Consider the following 19,524-nt stretch of genomic DNA (forward strand, 5'->3'; position numbering starts at 1 on the left):
TTATACAAAAGATGGAATACCGTATCCAGTTCTGTACTTTGCTATTTGTACTTAACAATGTATCTCAAATTCACTCCATAGGAGTGATTAGAAGTCTTCCTCATTCTTTTTAATGGCTGTTTAATACTCCACTCTTAGATGTTAATAGGTAGAACTTTGATAGAGAAAAAAGGAAAGAGCATTTTAGACAGGGTGAATGGTGTATAATAAGCAGGAGAGTAAGCGTGAACAGGCTTTATACTATATGAAGGAGTGCAGGCTGTGGGGAGAGCAACCAGGTTAGGGTGAAGGGTGGGAGAAATCCGAATCACCATACCATACGACTTCAGGGAACCCCATGCACACCATCATTTAAGGAGCTGTACAACGCACGACTTAGATGGATGTATACAACAGCCCTAGAAGATAAGGTTGAAAACCAAGCTGGAGCTAGCTTACGGAGGCCTTGAGTTATAAAGTAAAATAGAGTTAGGACTTTGTCTTGTAGCCAAAGTTTTTACACAGAGAAGTGTCATGTTCAACATGTTGCTTTAAGATAAATACAACCACAGATGGACTAGAAGAGTAAGAGGGTATTGGAATTGTCTAGGCATGAAAGGATCTCTGTGGGTTGACAGCAAGAAGGGTAGTACCTAAGACACAGTCCTGCCTACTTTCAAAGAGCTTACAATCCTAGTTGTTGAGAATGTGAAACACAAGAGTTACAAAATACAGAAAAGTGATATTTCAGGATCAGAAGAGACCTTAGTGATTATTTTGTCCAGTGGTTCTCAAGTCTAGCTGATAATCAGAATCACCTAGCAGAACTTGTTAAAAACATTCTTTGGCCCTGTTCCCCAGAGATTCTGATTTAGTAGGTCTAGGGTGGATCTGAGAATGTGAATTTTTTTTTTTCATGTGGGATCTTAGTTTCCCGACCAGGGATCGAACCCATGCCCCTGCAGTGGAAGCACGGAGTCTTAACCAGTGGACTGCCAGGGAAGTCCCAAGAATGTGAATTTTTAACAAACTCCTCAGCTGATCCTGTGGGCTAGCTATGTTTGGGAACAACTCATCTGGTATACCCTTTCATCTCATGAATGAGACTGAATCACAACAATATTCTTTTTAAAGAATATTCTAGGAGATTACAAACTTAGAGTAGGGAGGCCTTTTTAATCAAGACCAAAAAACCCAAAAGCTAAAAAAGAAGAGAAAGACAAATCTAACTACAAAATTTTTTTTAAACTTTTGTATGGCAAGGAATCCTATAAAGGAAAAAAAATACTTGAAAAACTGTATTTGAAACAGACTTTTACAAAGAGTTATTATCACAATATTCAAGGGCTTACGAAAATGCATGAAACTAACCCAACAGAAAAATGTGCAAAGGATGGGGAGAAAAGGGAAATACCCAAGAACTTGGTGAAACTACATTAATAGGCTAGGAAATAGAATTTAAGGCAAAAAAACTAGACAAGTTGGGCAAGGCATAACATTTGAAGATATCTGTTGCCAGAACCATTTCTCTTCCTCATTTCTACCTTGGAAGAAAGCCGTAACGAGAAGAGATAAAGGAGAGAAGAGGGCATTCCAATTCCACAGAAAGGCAGGAACGCCTCTGATTCCACATCCCTTCTCCTTCATTTTCCTCTATGAATTGCTGAGGCCAGGCTAGCAAGCTGGCAGATAAAAGCACAAGGACAGGGCTTCCCTGGTGGTGCAGTGGTTGAGAGTCCACCTGCCGATGCGGGGGACACGGGTTCGTGCCCCGGTCCGGGAGGATCCCGCATGACGCGGAGCGGCTAGGCCCGTGAGCCATGGCCACTGAGCCTGTGCTCCGCAACGGGAGAGGCCACATCAGTGAGAGACCCGCGTACCGCAAAAAAAAAAAAAAAAAAAAAGGCACAAGGACAGCAGTGACAAGATTATAACCGCTTGGATGTATTTTCCTCTTCTCTACTTGACATCCCTAACTTACCGCCCTTAGTACCTTTTTGTCAATATAACTTATGCCCAAGAACAGCTTTTGTGCCAGAAGAGACTATATTACAGTTACTTGGATTTAAATTAAGACTTAAGACCTTACATTCAATTATAACGCCTAAAGGCCTTTAAACAGTTTCCTTTACAACTTTATCAAATTACCTATTAAAAAAAGACTTAAATAACAATAACATTTTTACTCACTACTCAGTTTAAAAGATAAAATAAGACAAATATAGTTTAATCCCCTAAAACCACAACCCTAAGTTTGATATTGCCAAACATTTTAAACTATACTTACCATCTTAATATGTTCTTTTCTTGTTTTAGCACTTTAATTGCCTCCCAAGCAAATCTTTAAGTACTCAAAAAACCTTTAGTAAATCCTAAAAAAGTAAACTTTTGAATCTAGTATATCTCAAGAAGTTCTTAAATATTGCAACACCCTTTCAAAATGCAGTTTTCTTATATCCTTAAACTAATAATCAAATCTAAACCCAGTTACTCAAGAACACATTTTACACTGGAACCAAATCAATCAGTTGAGATTCTTCAATATGCCGAATCACCACAAACATTCCATCTTAAGTCCAGATGGACTTAAACTTCACTGATTTAACATATATCATGTGCTACATATTATTCTAAGTACTTTATATAATTTAACTTAATACTCAAAAAAAACTTTCATGAAGTAGGTACTATTGTTACCCCTATTTACAGATGAGGAAACTGAGGAAGAAACAGGTTAAGTTCCCACAGTCACATAGCTAATAAATAGTAGAGCCAGGCTTCAAAATCCAGGCTTCTGGCTCGAGTCAAATGCATGTTACCCTTAAGCTGTGTTACCTCTCCTTATAGGTCTGATTTACTTCATGAATTCTATGTAAGTTTCACAGGTTTGGAGATATGATTTCAAGCCCAAGATCTGGAGCCAGGACATATGACCTTTCTGTGCCAGTAACAGGCACACCTAGCACCTTTTCTGTTTAAATAGTTGCTTTGAGATGACCTCTAAATCAATTAACTCCAGATAGGGGTTGATTTTACAATCTGAGTTCCCCAAGTTCAAATTAAGACCTTACCTAATTCTGCTGTAACTTTCAACTTTATTACCTAAAAACAGGGTAGATCAAATTCTGTAATTTCTACACAGGTGCTTCTATCTTTTGATGGATTCAACTAGTTATGGTCATTCTAATGACACCTTTAAGCTAGGAACAATCCAAGGTACATAACAGACCAGGCAAAGCTCATGACTCCTAAGAAAAAGCCAGTCAACATATGAGGTCCCTAATGTCCAGGGCGCTCTTCTGCTTGCTATTATCTAAAACTCTCTATAGGAAGAGATACACAAGCTGTTAAAGATTACTTAATGGCAAACTTCCAGGAAATATCCAAGAGATATACTATTAGCAATAATGTCTTTAAACAGTACAAGGGAGTGCAATTAAAATTTTTTAAATGTATTACTCAATACAGTAGGCCATTTTATAAGAAAGAGCTAAGTTTTTGTACAGTAAGAAAAGATCGGAAGGTCTTAGGGGACAGATCCATGGATCAGTACTGTAGCAATAGAACAAACATTGAAAATTCTGGAGACAATCCAAAATCACTGTGTCAGAAGATGGTTCAAGGACCAGTATCAATTAGCATCAAAAGTTTTCACCGACTCTTAGCAAAAATGAGGACAGTGGAGATGATGTAACACATGGGGGCGGGCACACACACACACAATTATTATCCCAGTTCTAAGACACGTGACATTGCCTAAGACATCAATATAATAACAGCGTTTCAGGAAAGCACTATTATATTAAATATATACATGATTTTAAGATACAGCCTGATTTCAAAAATATTAAAATGTGAATTGAAAATTATGGTATATATTAGTGTAATGCTTTCTTGGTACCTAAATTAAATCTTTACTTCTTTTCTGATATTAAATGTCTTTTCTTTTACAACATAATGGTGACAGAAAATGATAGTCAGATTTTTTTTTTAATGTCCTAAAAGGCTGGCAACCTGATGATGGGCTCCCAATTTCCCCCCACAATTTTACCAATCATAAATCTCAAAAAAAATCTGGGTCCCAAATCACCTTCCATCTAGGACTACAAAAACACTTCTATTAGTTCAGTCCATCCTACCTAAAAAATCCCAAAATAAGGAATCTCTTGCTTAGCTCACCCTATTGGTGGCCAGCAATCCTCAAGGGAAAAAAAATTTTTTTTTCCTTGTGCCAAGTTGAAGTCTGCCTTCCTCCCCACACCCACCATGACTTCCACGCATTGGCAAGTCCTATGCCCTGGAATAATGCAATTATCAGAATGGGATGGGTAAAACAGAAAACAAAAACCAAAATAAACCCCATTTGTTTGAAGGCATTAGACAACCAGTAAGATAGCCAAGACTGCAGAGAAGCTGTGATGGTCAGTTTTATTCGGCAACCCTTGAGGCTACAGTCCTAGTTATTCAATCAAACACTAATCTACATGTTACTGTGAAGGTATTTGGTAGATGTGATTAAAGTCTTTAATCATTTTAGTTTAAGTAAGGAAGATTATCCTAGATAATGTGGGTGGGCCTGATCCAACAACTGAAAGGCTTTAAGGGCAGAACTGAGGTTTCTCTGAGGAAGAAGAAATTTGACTGGAATGCAGCTTCAACTCCTGCCCTAGAGTCCCAGCCTGCGTTCCTGATGGCCTAGTCCAGTCTCCACAATGTATACACCAACTCCCTTCAATAAGCAGCTTAATATATACGTGTGTATATTTATATACAAATAGACAGATGACACAGATTATTTTGATGATATATAAATATTACACAGAACCATATTCCATAATTAAAACCGTCCTTCAAAGAAAACTTCAGGACCAAGTGTCCTGACTAGCAAATTCTTCCACGCCTTTAAGGAAGAAATTACATCAATCTTATACAAACGCTTCCAGAGAACAGAAAAAGAGAACCTATATCCCAATTCATTTTCTGAGGCCAGCATAATACTGACCCAAAACCTGACAAGAACATTACCAAAAAGCATTACAGATGACTTTTTCTCATAAGCACAAAATCCTATACAAATTATTAAAAAATCAAACCCAGATACATCAAAAAGGATAATACATATGGCAAAGGTTGACTTAACATTCTAAAATCAATATAATTCATATGCTGAAAGGCTAAAAAAGTTTTAGAATAATAACTAAAATAGCATGAAACAGTACTGATAAACTAGACTTAAAAAGGGCAGGTTGAAACAATAAGTATAGTCAAAGAAAAAAAGATTAAAAATATAAACAACTATTCTCCCTTAACTGTAGGCTTATCATATGTGATTTTTAAAAATTGTTTTATTGAGTATGCCAAAGTCTCTAAAATGAATGTGTTATTACTTTTAAAATGAGAAAGGAAAATGTATCTGTAAAAACAGGGAACTCTTCAAGAAAATCTTGGAGTATTTTTTTTTTTGGAGTATTTTTAAAGCTTAGAACAGTTTAAAAGAAATTTTTTAAAGTTTCAGAAGAAAATGATATATTACTAAAGAGATTTGGACATTTTTCCATCTAGATTAAAGAAGAAATATTAGGAATATAAGACAAATTAGGAATTCACGTTAAAAACATGAAACAGTTTCTCAAGCAGATTATTCAATAGGATGACAGAATAATCTTGGTAGCTTTAAATCCAACACAAGGGCTTAATGTGGAGGCATGGTGTGCTTCCTAGGGTACTCAACAGCAAGCATGGTTCTAAGGAACAGGCAGAAGGTAGGACAGGTGGGTAGGCACAGGATAAAGGATGATGCTAGAATCCCAAGTCAGAGGGTGCTCAACAATTAGGGCAATGGAACATTCAGATTACCTGACATTTAATTCCCTAAACAGATTGTTATGAGCTAAATTAAATTGTGTTTCCCTCAAAATTCATATGTTGAAGTCCATTACCCTAAATCCTCAGAATGTGACTGGAAATAGGGCCTTAAAGAGGTGATTAAGATTAAATGAAGTCATTAGGGTGGGCCCTAATCCAATACAAATGGTGTCCTTTTAAGTAGAGGAGATGAGGACACATACAGGCACAGAGGGAAGACTGACCATGTGAAGACACAGGGAGGAGAAGGCAGCCACCTCCAAGCCAAGGAGAGAGGCCTGAGAAGAAACCAACCCCGCCAACACCTTGAACTTGGGCTTCCAGCCTCCAGGATTGTGGGGAAATAAATTTCTGTTGTTTAAGTCACACAGTTTGTGGTACTTTGTTAGGGCAGTCCTAGCAAACTAATACACAGATACAACTGCAGAAATTAAATTTTACCCTCTCCCACAGAAAAAGAGATTTAGGGCAAACACACTGAAGGCATCTTATATGGTTTTAAGGTATGGACTGTGATCTTCATATAGAAGTGTAGATCATTAGCTGTTTTATTCTAAGGAAGGTGAACTTTCTTTAATAATCTTCTTAACCAAATCATGTCACAGATCTTTCTACTACACCCCAGTGCTTTCCAAAATATTAGTAAGCCCCGCCTCCATGTTATAATAAGAACAGAGATAGTTTAATTACCTATACTTATCATAAAAGCCTTAATATTTCAATGCTGGAAAGGACAATCTGAATCTAAAGAAAATATCTTCTTAAATTAAAATATTTAAAAAAAAACAGTTAACAGCCAGCATCTCCTGGGAACTCACAATAGTCAGGTGCAAATCAAAGCATTTTACATGAATTAACCCAATCCTAATAACCCTCTGAGGTAGGTACTATTACAACCTCTTTTTCGGAGACATAGAAACTGATGAATATCCAAGCTAGTAAATGAAGGTACTAAGACTTAAACCCAGTTAAAATTGGCTCCAAAGCCCACATTCTTAACCACTGCCCAATGAAGTATAATGAGGGCACTATTGAGCATAAATTGTAATGGCTTTGGAGTCAGTTTAAATTTGAATGCTGGCTCTGCCACTTACACAGTGTATGACTTTGGGCAAACTTAAGCTCTTTGTGTCTTAGATTCCTTGGCTATAAAATGGAGATAATTAAATGAGGCAATGGATGTAAAAACATTTAGCACAGTGTCTGGAACATAACGATGTCTACTAATTACTAAGTCCTTACTATTTCTAATTCTACTTTCATGAATATACAAGAACAATCCAACAATGTCTATTTTGGGATGGACTTCCCTGGTGGTGCAGTGGTTAAGAATCCGCCTGCCAATGCAGGGGACACGGGTTCGAACCCTGGCCCGGGAAGATCCCAGTGCCATGGAGCAACTAAGCCCATGCGCCACAACTACTGAGCCTGCGCTCTAGAGCCCATGAGCCACAACGACTGAGCCCCCTAGCCACACCTACTGAGCCCGCGCGCCTAGAGCCTGTGCTCCACAACAAGAGAAGCCACCACAATGAGAAGCCTGCACTCCTCAACAAAGAATAGCCCCCACTCACCGCAACTAGAGAAAGCCCGCGCATAGCAACAAAGACCCAACACAGCCAAAAACATAAATAAAATAAAAATTTTAAATTAAAAAAAAAAAAGAATCCACCTGCCAATGCAGGCGACACGGGTTCGAGCCCTGGTCTGGGAAGATCCCACATGCTGCGCAGCAACTAAGCCCATGAGCCACAACTACTGAGTCTGCGGTCTAGAGCTGCGTGCCACAACTACTGAAGCCCACACGCCTAGAGCCTGTGCTCCGCAACAAAGAGAAGCCCACGCACAGCAACGAAGAGTAGCCCCTGCTCGCCGCAACTAGAGAACGCCCGGGCGCAACAACAAAGACCCAAATGCCACCAAAAATAAATAAATAAATAAATGTATTTCAAAAAACAAAAAACAATGTCTACTTTGGGGACTCTAAGCAAAAACAGCAAAGGGTTCTCTTCTTTCATCCATACTTCTTTCCTTCCTATGATTCCAGAAATGCATATACTATTCCAATAATCTCATTTCTCATAAGAAGTATATTGAATCAGATTAGCAGTTAGATCAGTCTTATATTCTGTCTCCCACAGAGATACCTAATAACTTGGGTAAGGACAACAGTACAGTTATGCGACAACTTCAAAAGATTCTGGACATTGCTCAAACATCTAACATTTAATAAAAATTCACCGGGACTTCCCTGGTGGCGCAGTGATTGAGCGTCTGCCTGCCGATGCAGGGACACGGGTTCGTGCCCCGGTCCAGGAAGATCCCACATGCTTGCGTACCGCAAAAAAAAAAAAAAAAAAATTCACCAATGTACTTACTTTAACCTTTACCAAATTTAAAAAAAAATACCGAGTTCATAACATTTCTTGGGATTACAAGATAACTAATTGCTCTTATTTGTTCTATTACTACTTATTCCAAGCTTCAGAGTTCCTTATTTTAGTGTTCCCAATCTTCCTGATTTATGTGGTAGAAAATACTCTCCTTCAATCTCCATTTTTCCAAATACTGCTTCTGTACTCATGTGAAAGTCTCTCAGTTTTCTTTATCTACTTATAACTGAACTTCTCTAAGCCTTTTCCTTTTTTTTTTTTGCGGTACGCAGGCCTCTCACTGTTATGGCCTCTCCCGTTGCGGAGCACAGGCTCCAGACGCGCAGGCTCAGCGGCTATGGCTCACGGGCCCAGCCGCTCCGCGGCATGTGGGATCTTCCCAGACCGGGCCACGAACCCGTGTCCCCTGCATTGGCAGGCGGACTCTCAACCACTGCGCCACCAGGGAAGCCCGCCTTTTCCATTTTTGAAGCATTTTTCTTGAGATGATTTAGTGGAAAGAACACTGGGCTAGGAGCCAGGAGTCCTCACTCTGCCGTCTCATCTCTCAGATTCCTCATCTTAAAAGGCAAGAGGATTGCAATAGATAAATTTGTAATAGGTTCCCTTATAGCTCTAAGCCTCATATTTCCATGACTCTGGGTCTTCCAACTAGAAATCATTCAGTATGCCAACAATTTCCCTAAACTTTACTCCAGTTAGCCAAGGAGGAGTAGGCATGCTCAGATTCAGGGGCAGAGTAAGACACAACAATCGGAAAGCCCAGGGCTATAGAAGGAAAGACATGGTATTTTGTGAATCAACAGAAAAAGATTAGTAAGAAAAATGAGATGCCAAGAAGAAACCAAAGACAGAAAAAAAGTCAGAAACACACAGTCTAACTCTAGTCTCATCCCTACACATCTATTTGAAGAAGAACTAAGAAACAAAAAGCTTTGGGAGCAGAGGTTATCCAGCCCTCAAATCTACCTCAAGGGAGCAAGGCAACTCTATGACATCTTTGCAACGTTGTTGCTAAAATGGCCTACTACAGTGCTTTGCACAAAACAGGCGTTACTGGGGTATCTGATGACTGAATTAATGTTCAGATGACCTGAAAGCCCTCATAAATGCTACTGGTACTGCTACATACCAGGATATCTGAGAGCTCAAGGCAATGGGAAATACAAGGCACTGGCTGTCCTGGTTCTAAGGGGAAGGAGACTAAATTAGTTGGGAGGGGGGAAGATTTGGCCTAACGGCATAACTTATGAGCTGATGCTACTGGAAGCAGCTCCCAGAAGGTAAAAGGACAGATTACCAGGCACAGACCATCTCTAAGGCAATATTATAATATGTATGAAAGTACTTCCTACCCTGGTGTCAGAGTCCAAGAAAGCACTATCTTTTCTAAAGTTTCCTTCCAAAGAGTCAGATCTTCTTGGCTTATGATTGGTTAGGGGGCAGGGGAGAGTAAATCAATAAAGGGATAAGGAAGTTGGGCAGTTCTAAAAATTCTCAGGGCAACCCTATTTTGGTGTTTCTCAAAGTGTAGTCCCTGGATCACCAATAACAGACCAAGGGAGGGGGTGCTTGCTTAAAATGCAGACTCGGAAACCCATCACTGATCTCCAGAATCAAATTTCTGGGAGAGGTACAAATCAAAACCACATGAGATATCACCTCACACCTGTCAGAACACCTATCATCAAAAAGAACACAAATAAAACATGTTGGCAAGGATGTGGAGAAAAAGGAACCCTTGTACACTGTTGGTGGGAATGTAAATTGGTGCAGCCACTGTGGAAAACAGTACGGAGGTTTCTCAAAAAACTAAAACAGAACTACCATATGACCCAGCAATTCCACTACTGGCTATATATCTGAAAAAAACAAAATCACTAACTGGAAAAGATATATGTACCCTAATGTTCACAGCAGCATTATTTACAATTACCAAGATATGGAAGCAACCTAAGTGTCCATCAACAGGTGAATGGATAAAGAAGATGTAGAATACACACACACAATGGACTACTACCCAATCATAAAAAAAGAATGAAATTTTGCCATTTGCAGCAACATGGATGGACCTGGAGGGCATTATGCTAAGTGAAAAGTCAGAGAAAGACGAATACTGTATGATATCACTTACATGTGTTATCTAAAAAAAATACAACACACCAGTGAATATAACAAAAAAGAAGCAGACTCACAGATACAGAGAAAAAACAAGTGGTTACCAGGTGGGGGTGGAATAATATAGGGCTGGGGGAGTGGGAGGTACAAACTATTGGGTGTAAGGCTCAAGGATGTACTGTACAACACGGGGAGTAGAGCCAATATTTGGTAATAACTGTAAATGGAAAGTAACCTTTAAAAATTGTATAAACAATTTTAAAAATTATAAAAAAAAATTCTGGGAGGGGTATTAGTACTTTTAAGGAGCAAACTTATGTTTGAGAACTACTGTCCCAGAATTTGGGTCGGGGGGTGGGGAAGAGGAGTTAAGGGTGGAGTTCTTCAACCGGATTCTTCAAATTCAACTGCTATAACTACAACACTGTTTGGAGGACCATTAAAAAAAGAACCTTAATTTCTCAGGTAACAGCTGCAGCTAGTTGTTTAACAGCTAACAGGGGCACAATTAAAGGGCCTGGAAAATTCATTTTCATAAACTGGTTAAACAGTTCCTCAGTCTGTTTATCCTGTTAGTTTGTTCACTGCTTTCTCCTTTAAAAATAAATCGGATCAATCCAGGAATTTTCAGAAAGAATCACAAACTCCAAAATAGAAGGTTTGGGTTTTTTTGATAGTGCAGAACTAGGCTTTTAAACCCGAAAACACTGAACGCTATAAAAAGTAAGGTTTTATTTAAAAGAAAATTACCAGTTGAGGCTCCCCCAGCTCTTCTACACTCAGAGGCACTGATGAAAGCTAGTAATTTGTGGGTGGCAGAGAAGGAAGACTGAAGCAGGGGTGCAAAGAGCGAGAAGTCCGACCAACTACCTAATTTTTAATGATTCAATTAACTGCCAGAAAAAACACGTCTGCAAATGTTTTATCAATAAACACTCCGGGGCTCTCATCATTCCTCTTCTGTTGGGATTCAAAACACCAAAGGCCTGCAGGAAAGTCAAGTTATACTTTAGTTGTCCCCACGACTGTGTTGACGATTTCCACACAAGGCGACCCCCCTTCTTCCCCGGATTACCAAGCTTTACCCTCAGCACGGAAACTGGCGCCTAGAACCCATTTGCCAACGTTGTGCCTCGAGATGACTGTAGCCCCGCGGGCTTTCAAACTGGGGGTCCGACCCGGCGGGCTGCCGCCCGAGCGGCGTCCTGAGGAGTCGGCCCCCTACCCACGACACAAAGGGGGCCAGGCCCGCTGCCGCACTCGGCCCGCCGGGTCTTCGAGGCGAACGGTCTCGCGCCGCCACTTACCTGAAGCTCCCCGCCGCGCTCTCGCGCTCGGGGGCCGAATCCGCCCGGGAGGCGCGCGCACACGGCGCCGCAAGCAGCCGCCCCTCTGACCGCCCGGGCCGCAGCGGCGCGCGCCCCCCAGCCCCCGCCCCGGCCCGCGCGGCCACACGGCTGAGTCACCCGGCGCTTCACGTTAAGAGTCCCCCTTCGGCGCGCGGGGCACGCCGGGAAGGCCGGGCTCCGGCCAACCCCCTGGGCAGCGCGCCGCAGGGTGTCCCTTTTCCTTCCCGACACGCCCCCGCGTCCCACGCAGGACGCTCTCACCGCTGCACAGCCACGGTAGATCGATTTCTGAGCTGCGGATACCCTCTTTCAATTATTAAAAGTCTGAAACGGAAAAGTTAGTAGTTATCTGAATTGTGAAACAAGCTCGCGCAGCCCCGGGACAGCCAATGCTTTTAGAAAACTGTGGAGCCCGGCTCTTTACATACGTTTGGGGGGAGGAGGTAGTGAGAATAATGGAGTTCCTTAAACACCTTTTGCTTGGAAATCCCTCTCCCGGATATGCATTCTGACCTAGAGGAGGGAGGAAAACTCCACGTTTTTCTCAAACCTTGAGTTTAAGGAAACGACATAGTATAGCAAACAAAGCTGAATTACACATTTTTAATCAACCTGAAGCAAATTATTGGAAAATTGGTTGTGTTACTAGTAAAATATTTCAACATTCAAAAAAGTATCTATGTATAGTCCATGACCTATAAAGCGTAAAAGAAATAGCATCAGTCCTTTCTGTCATGATTTCTACTGGTTTTTGTACTTTTAAAAGTTATACTAGTTAAATAAAAAGTTATACTGGTTATGCAAACTATTTTGTTTTAAAATTGTTGAAAACCAATTAAGTTAATAATAGCACGATTTCTTAAATTTTGAGTCAACTTCTTTTTCATTACTTAAGAGTCTAAAAACTAATTTGGGGCTAATGATTATGATTAGGTTTGAAATGGAAGGAATATAAGAAAATATCTCATTCCAGTAGGTTGCAAATGGTTGCCAGATACTTGTATAGTAAAATTGCCTCATTAAGGGCAACAACTTTAAAAAACTGAAGCTATAAATTTGTTCATTGTAATTTTATCTTAGAGGTGTAGAGGGTCAGTCCCCATTTCTATTCTTTCACTTCACTTACAATGACTAAAACATCCAGTACTGTGTTTGAATCAGGATGGGCTAGGTGCTGCACTAGTCACCTGTAGGTCACTAATAGGTCAGGTGACTCTACAGGGCAGCTCACCTTCACGTGGTGACACAGCATTCCCAGCTGCTTCCATTTCTGGCTCTGCCAACCCAACACGAGGTTTCACATCAGGGATGCCAGAAGAGCTAGACTGGAGAATCCTGCAAGGGCTTTTCTTTGCCTCTTCCAGATGTGGACCTTTCACTTCTGCTGATGTTTCATTGGCCTGAACTAGTCACCCGGCCAAACCTGACTTGACTCTAAGAAGGCTAGGAGGTATAACTTCCTGTGTGCTGAGGGAAAATGAACAAGAAAAAAGATTTGATGAACACAGCGTCGTCTCTGTCACAGTGTTCAATAGTAAAACTAAATATAAACCAATTTGAATGTGTTATAGGATCCAAACTTTACAACCAAAGTAATATAATTATTCAAACTAATGCCTTTATTTCCATTTCTATAAAGTACAACGTTACGTCCTCTGACTCAAAAGGAAGAAAAAACTTTTCTGATGTTCATGCAAGACAGTTCTTGAAACAAATTCTTCCTTTCTGGAAGGGTTTCTCTCTGCAGATTTGTAATATATAAAAATCTGGCCCCAACGTTGGAGAATTAGGCTAACTACTGTGTCTTTTAATCAGTCGTTAAGACTAAATGGTTCTATTCTTGTCGCTAATCTCATATAATGAATAGCATATCAGTCCTGGTACTTTTTTTGGGTAGACATCAAGCAGATGGAGTATGAAAAATGTAGAGTCACAGAAAGCAGAGGTGTATGCTGATTTTTACCATTTTATTTCTAATTTAATGCATCTCCAAAATCTGAATCTCTCAGATGTATCTGGAGCTGAAACCTTTCTTTATTATTACTTTTAAAAATATTTATTTATTTTGTCTGTGCCGGGTCTTAGCTGTGGCATGTGGGATGATGATCATACGTGTTGTAGCATGCAAACTCTTAGTTGCAGCATGCATGTAGGATCTAATTCCCTAACCAGGGATCAAACTTGGGCCCCCTGCATTGGGAGTGTGGAGTCTTACCCACCAGACCACCAGGGAAGTCCCTGGAGCTGAAACCTCTCTAATGTCAAATTGGGAGGCCTGAAATTTTCAATTGTCATAATGGCCAATTCAGTTTATTTGATTAACTGTGTTATTTAAGTTCCTTAAATATAACATCTACTACCAGTAAATATTACAAAGCACTTTTCCCAATATTTCACGTGACTTAAATTTCTCAACAGCCCTGTGTGAAAGGAAAATCAAAATGAAGTTGGGGGCTTGCCCTGGTGGCGCAGTGGTTGAGAGTCTGCCTGCCAATGCAGGGGACACGGGTTCATGCCCTGGTCCGGGAGGATCCCGCTGGGCCCGTGAGCCATGGCCGTTGAGCCTGTGCGTCTGGAGCCTGTGCTCCGCAACAGGAAAGGCCAAAACAGTGAGGGGTCCGCATACCGCCAAAAACAAAGAAAAAACAAAAAAAAAACAAAAAAACCCCTCATGATTCCTTAAGGACAAATATTGTATGACTCGAGTCGGAGTCAATCACAATTCTCGCAAGGCAACTTTTAACAACCTCATGGCTTTTTGTCTTTGTAAGCCCCTGATTCTTTTTCTTCCCAGGAACACTCCTTTAGGGTTACCCAAATCTGTGTCTCCCCAGCTGCAATTCTTAAGACCCCAAATAAACTTTTCTTATCTGCAGCCTCCTGCATTATTTTTTGGTTGACACCTGGGAGATAGATTTTACTACTCAGATTCACAAATGAGGAAAACAAGACATAAACAAGTAAAGTAACTAAGGTCATTAAACTACTAAGTGGTGCTGGTGGGCTGAGAACTCAGACCATCTGACCCCAAAGTTCTTGCTCGCCAGCTCCACCTAATTGCTTCCAGGTGAACTGAGCACTTCCAGGTGGCACCTTAAATGTCATCAACTGTTAACACAAACCAACTAATTTAAGGTTGACTTAGAATGAAAATATTTTAAAAGTAATAGCTATTATCAATTATCATATAAAAAATGATATTATCCTTTCTGCATACTACTTCATATGTAGTAAATATAAAAACAACCCCAAAATCCCAAGATTTTTGAACTCTCTCAAAATAATTACATTTGCAAAAACAATTTTTTAAATGCTTTAGGTTGTATAATCTCTAGATCACTGCAGACATATCAAATGAGACTTTTTGAAAGAATAATCACTTTTGTTTGGAAGTCCAAAATTGTGCTCAAATATAGATGAAATATAAATACAGATGTAAATTATTTAATTTTTGACTTTTTAGAGGGGGGCCAGAACTCCGTATATTGACCCAAAGTAGATTCACAAGAATCTTTTTCACTTCACTTTCATCAGTTCACCTTCATCAACAATCTCTTCATGAAAGTCACAAAGCTTTATGACCAGCAGGAAACAGACTGGACCTTGAGTACATAATTAACCAGAGAAGCAAGAATTTTAAGTTTCTAGTGGCTGGAATTTTCTACTAAATCTTTATTAATGTACATCTGCTTTACATAAAACTTCACTATGCCTTTTAGTCTCATTTATGGGGATTGTTTCATCTGCAAATTCAACAAACATATAGCCACAGTCCAAAGGTGTAGGACCCCAAGAGAGTTACATAGATGATGATTGCAGGATCTCTCCTCTAAGGGAACTTAAAAATGTTAAGTTTGGTTATTTGGGTAACCAAATAGGAGATAAGGGGAAGTGAGTCTACATCAAAATATTCCACTATTAAGTAAAAAAGAAATGATAGAATATCGCACTTTTGCAAACCCCTGTGAATTAATAGATATAGGCATTATGCATCAACAGCTCCGAAGATCATAAAAAGAGAGAGAACTAGACATTATGTGCCTCCTGAGGGAAGACCACACTACCACCTAAAATGCTGCTACAGGGATCGAACCTAAATCGGGTCTAGGCTTGAGATCCAGCTGCCAATTCGTAGGAAACAGAGAACAGAGGGACATGTTGAACTGCACCGTGATCACACAATCTGCAAAGTCCTGACTGCGGGAGACTCTACAGGTCAAAAGGCCTCTTTTCTTCAGGAGAAAAATTGTAAAGTTAAAAAAAAAGACAAAAGATATCTCAAGTTTTTAAAAAGTGTATATATGTGTGTAGGGAGGAAACTATTCTGTCTATGGGAGAACATTTGGGTGGTAAAACCATGTAAGAGAAAGGAAGTGAAATGTTTACTGTAAAGGTTAGGATAATGGTTACTTATTCGCTGCCGTTGTTGGTGGTGAAACAGTTGTGACTGGGAAGTGACTACAGAAGGGGCTTCCAAGGGTAGGTAGGGAAGTTGTTTCTGACCTGGTGGTAGTTACAAGGGTGTTTGCCTTAGAATAAGTGATTAAGGCAAACATTTTCTTTGTGTTGTCTCCTGTGTCTGTGGGTTTTTTTGTGCTAAAAAAATTTTTTAAAGAAAAAGTTTGGAGCTAGAGGCCAGTCCTACCCAAGAGCTGAAATATATTTTCTTCACACTGAGCTATTTGCAAATGTATCCATTTGGTTTCCTGGGAAAATATCAATATTAAGGTTAAATTACTTTAAAAAGAAAAATAAATGCTTTAAAAAACTTTTGAAAGATATTCCACATTGTAATATAATTGGGGAATTTTATTTAGATATTGTCCTTTTTTTAGAAGGTAATGGACATGTCGGTAGTAGAGTGTATTTTGAGTGTTAGAGAAAAGGGGTAAAATGGAATGATGAAAGGTAAGGATACTAAAACAATTTCTTGAAGCTTAATTGTTAAATTCCAATAACTGTCAGGAGAGTAATCTATTAACATTTCCCATTGAGATTTTGTTGGGGGCATGAACTCCCTCCTTTCCCACCCACACGCCAAGGCAATTCATCTCAGAATTCTATGAATTTTTTAAAAAATTTTATTATTTATTTATTTATTTTTGGCTGCATTGGGTCTTCGTTGCTGCGTGGGCTTTCTCTAGTTGCAGAGAGTGGGGACTACTCTTGGTTGCAGTGCACGGGCTTCTCATTGCAGTGGCTTCTCTTGTTGCGGAGCACGGGCTCTAGGCGCGTGGGCTTCAGTAGTTGCGGCACACGGGCTCTAGAGCACAGGCTCAGTAGTTGTGGCTCATGGGCTTAGTTGCTCCACGGCATGTGGGATCTTCCCGGACTAGGGCTCGAACCCATGTCCCCTGCATTGGCAGGCAGATTCTTAACCACTGTGCCACCAGGGAAGTCCCTCTATGACTTTTTAAAAGTACATAGAATAGAATGCTCAACTTGAGATTCAAGAATCAAATAAACCTCTGTAAATAGAAGTCCTGTGGGGTTCAGAATGGGGAGTAAGAAAATGTACATGTTAGCCCGGGCTTTGGCAGAGGCCGTGTGTAAACTGATGATACGTTCATCTCTCATTACTCTTGTTATCAGTTTACAAACAGACTCTGACCTTCCAATCTGGTGCACCAGCTCTGACCACTCACAGTGCCCCTGTTTACGAACACATAAGTCTCATTCTTTTTCTTTTTAAATTTATTTATTTGGCTGTGTCAGGTCTTAGTTGTGACATGCGGGGTCTTTCGTTGTGGCACGTAGCCTCTTTGTTGCAGTGTGTGGGCTTCAGAGGGTTCAGTATTTGAGGCCCGCGGGCTTAGTTGCCCCGCAGCATGTGGGATTTTAGTTCCCCTACCAGGGGTCAAACCCACGTCCCCTTCATTGGAAGGTGGATTCTTAACCACTGGACCACCAGGGAAGTCCCCACAAGTCTCATTCTTGAACCCAATACTGAGAATGCTGGGAAGTTTTCTTTTTTTTTGTTACCCTTACATGTGTTTTAAATAAACTGCATTTGAGGGACTTTCCTGGTGGTGCAGTGGTTAAGACTCTGCAATCCTAATGCAGGGGGCCTGAGTTGGATCCCTGGTAGGGGAACTAGATCCCACATGCATGCTGCAACTAAGAGTTTTTGCATTCCACAACTAAGGAGCCCACCTGCCACAACTAAAAGACCCAGCACAACCAAATAAATAAATAAATAAATATCTAAAAAACCCAACAACTGCATTTGAAAAAGCAAACAAAAAGACAAGCCCCAAAATATACATTCTTCAAACTAGGATTTGAACCAGTGACATTTAGGCTCACAAAACAGATTCCAGTCACCCACTGAGCCAACACATAAAACCTCCAGGTTCTTTTACTTTGCTCAAATCACACTTCCTCCTTTCGCCAAACTTTCAATAACTGAAAAAAAAACAAAATCTGTTTACCAAAGCATGTGTGCTGGCCCCTTACCTTTGCTCTCTGAGAAACTTTGTAATGAAAAACAAACAGATAAACAATAAGATAAATAATAGGAACTAGGCAAATTCAGAAAGGTTTCTTCTGCTTGTCGACAAGGAGCCCAAACAAACTGTTCTCCTTGCTTATTTGGAGTTGTGATGCCTACCTGGAAATAAGTCAATGTTTGTGAATGTACAAGGTACATGAAAAGGAAGTACAGAAACATGAAGTGGCATCAGATTCATAAGGCAGTATGACGTGGTGAAAAAACAAAGAACAAAACATTGGAAAAAGAGCCAGATGACCTCAGTTTGAGGTCATTCCACCAGTTACTAACTGAGCAAGTCACCCATAAGCTTGGGTTTCCCACTCTGTAAGATAACTGACCTACCTCTGCCAGGAGGATGAGGAAGGAAGAAAACATAATCAAAATGTATACGAAAGTATTTTATAACCTCAAAGCACTAGAAAATTTTAAGGTTCTATTAGTATTAATGTTATATACACACTCCATCCAAACCAACATTATCTTTAAAAGGAACACCGAAAGACTTTTTTGTGAGATAAAATTGACCTCCTTAATGTCAATTGTAAATTGTTTGTACATCAAAATATACTGGTTTATACACTACCATGCGTAAAATAGATAGCTAGCAGGAACATGCTATAAAGCACAGGAAGCTCAGCTTGGTGCTCTGTGATGACCTAGATGGGTGGGATGGCGGGGGGTGGGAGGGAGGTCCAAGAGGGAGGAGGTATAGGTATACATATAGCTGATTCAATTCATTGTACAGCAGAAACTAACACAACATTGTAGAGCAATTATACTCCAATAAAAATATATATATATATATATATATATATATATATATATATATATATAGGTTTCCTTAGCATTTATGACTTTTTTTTTTTTTTTGCGGTATGCGGGCCTCTCACTGTTGTGGCGTCTCCCGTTGTGGAGCACAGGCTCCGGACACACAAGCTCAGTGGCCATGGCTCACGGGCCCAGCCGCTCCACAGCATGTGGGATCTTCCCGGACCAGGGCACGAGCCCGCGTCCCCCGCATCAGCAGGCGGACTCTCAACCACTGCGTCACCAGGGAAGCCTTCCTTAGCATTTATGATGCAGTTTGAATGAAAATAAAAATATTTTATAGTGACAAGATATTTTCAATATTTCCTCCTTTTAGTCATAATAATTGACAACAATAGTTATTATTTTAAAGAGAATTTAACATCTTTTCTTAAGGGGACATTTGGTTCTCTGTCAAATATGTCCTTTTCTTAGCGCTTTTTTTTTTTTTTTTTTTTTTTTGCTGTACGCGGGCCTCTCACTGTTGTGGCCTCTCCCGTTGCGGAGCACAGGCTGACGC

At 40.2% G+C, this 19,524-nt stretch overlaps 1 protein-coding gene across 3 annotated transcripts in view; it reads right to left on the minus strand.

Moving 5' to 3' along the window:
- Positions 1 to 11,790, minus strand: part of KCTD20 (potassium channel tetramerization domain containing 20) — a 29,249-nt gene extending 17,459 nt beyond the window's left edge. Inside the window, exons 1-2 of one of the 3 annotated variants that reach the window (XM_082663002.1) lie at positions 11,663 to 11,782; positions 317 to 398 (exon numbers count right to left, since the gene is read on the minus strand). The gene's annotated coding sequence lies outside the window, so the exon portion shown is untranslated. Of the gene's footprint in view, positions 1 to 316; positions 399 to 11,662 lie in introns of all 3 variants that reach the window. The other 2 variants (XM_082663000.1, XM_082663001.1) reach the window with 2 other exon arrangements.
- Positions 11,791 to 19,524: the final 7,734 nt, after the last annotated feature.

The sequence above is a fragment of the Grampus griseus genome (genome assembly GCF_964374135.1).
Source record: "Grampus griseus genome assembly, chromosome: 10".
Taxonomy (NCBI): domain Eukaryota; kingdom Metazoa; phylum Chordata; class Mammalia; order Artiodactyla; family Delphinidae; genus Grampus; species Grampus griseus.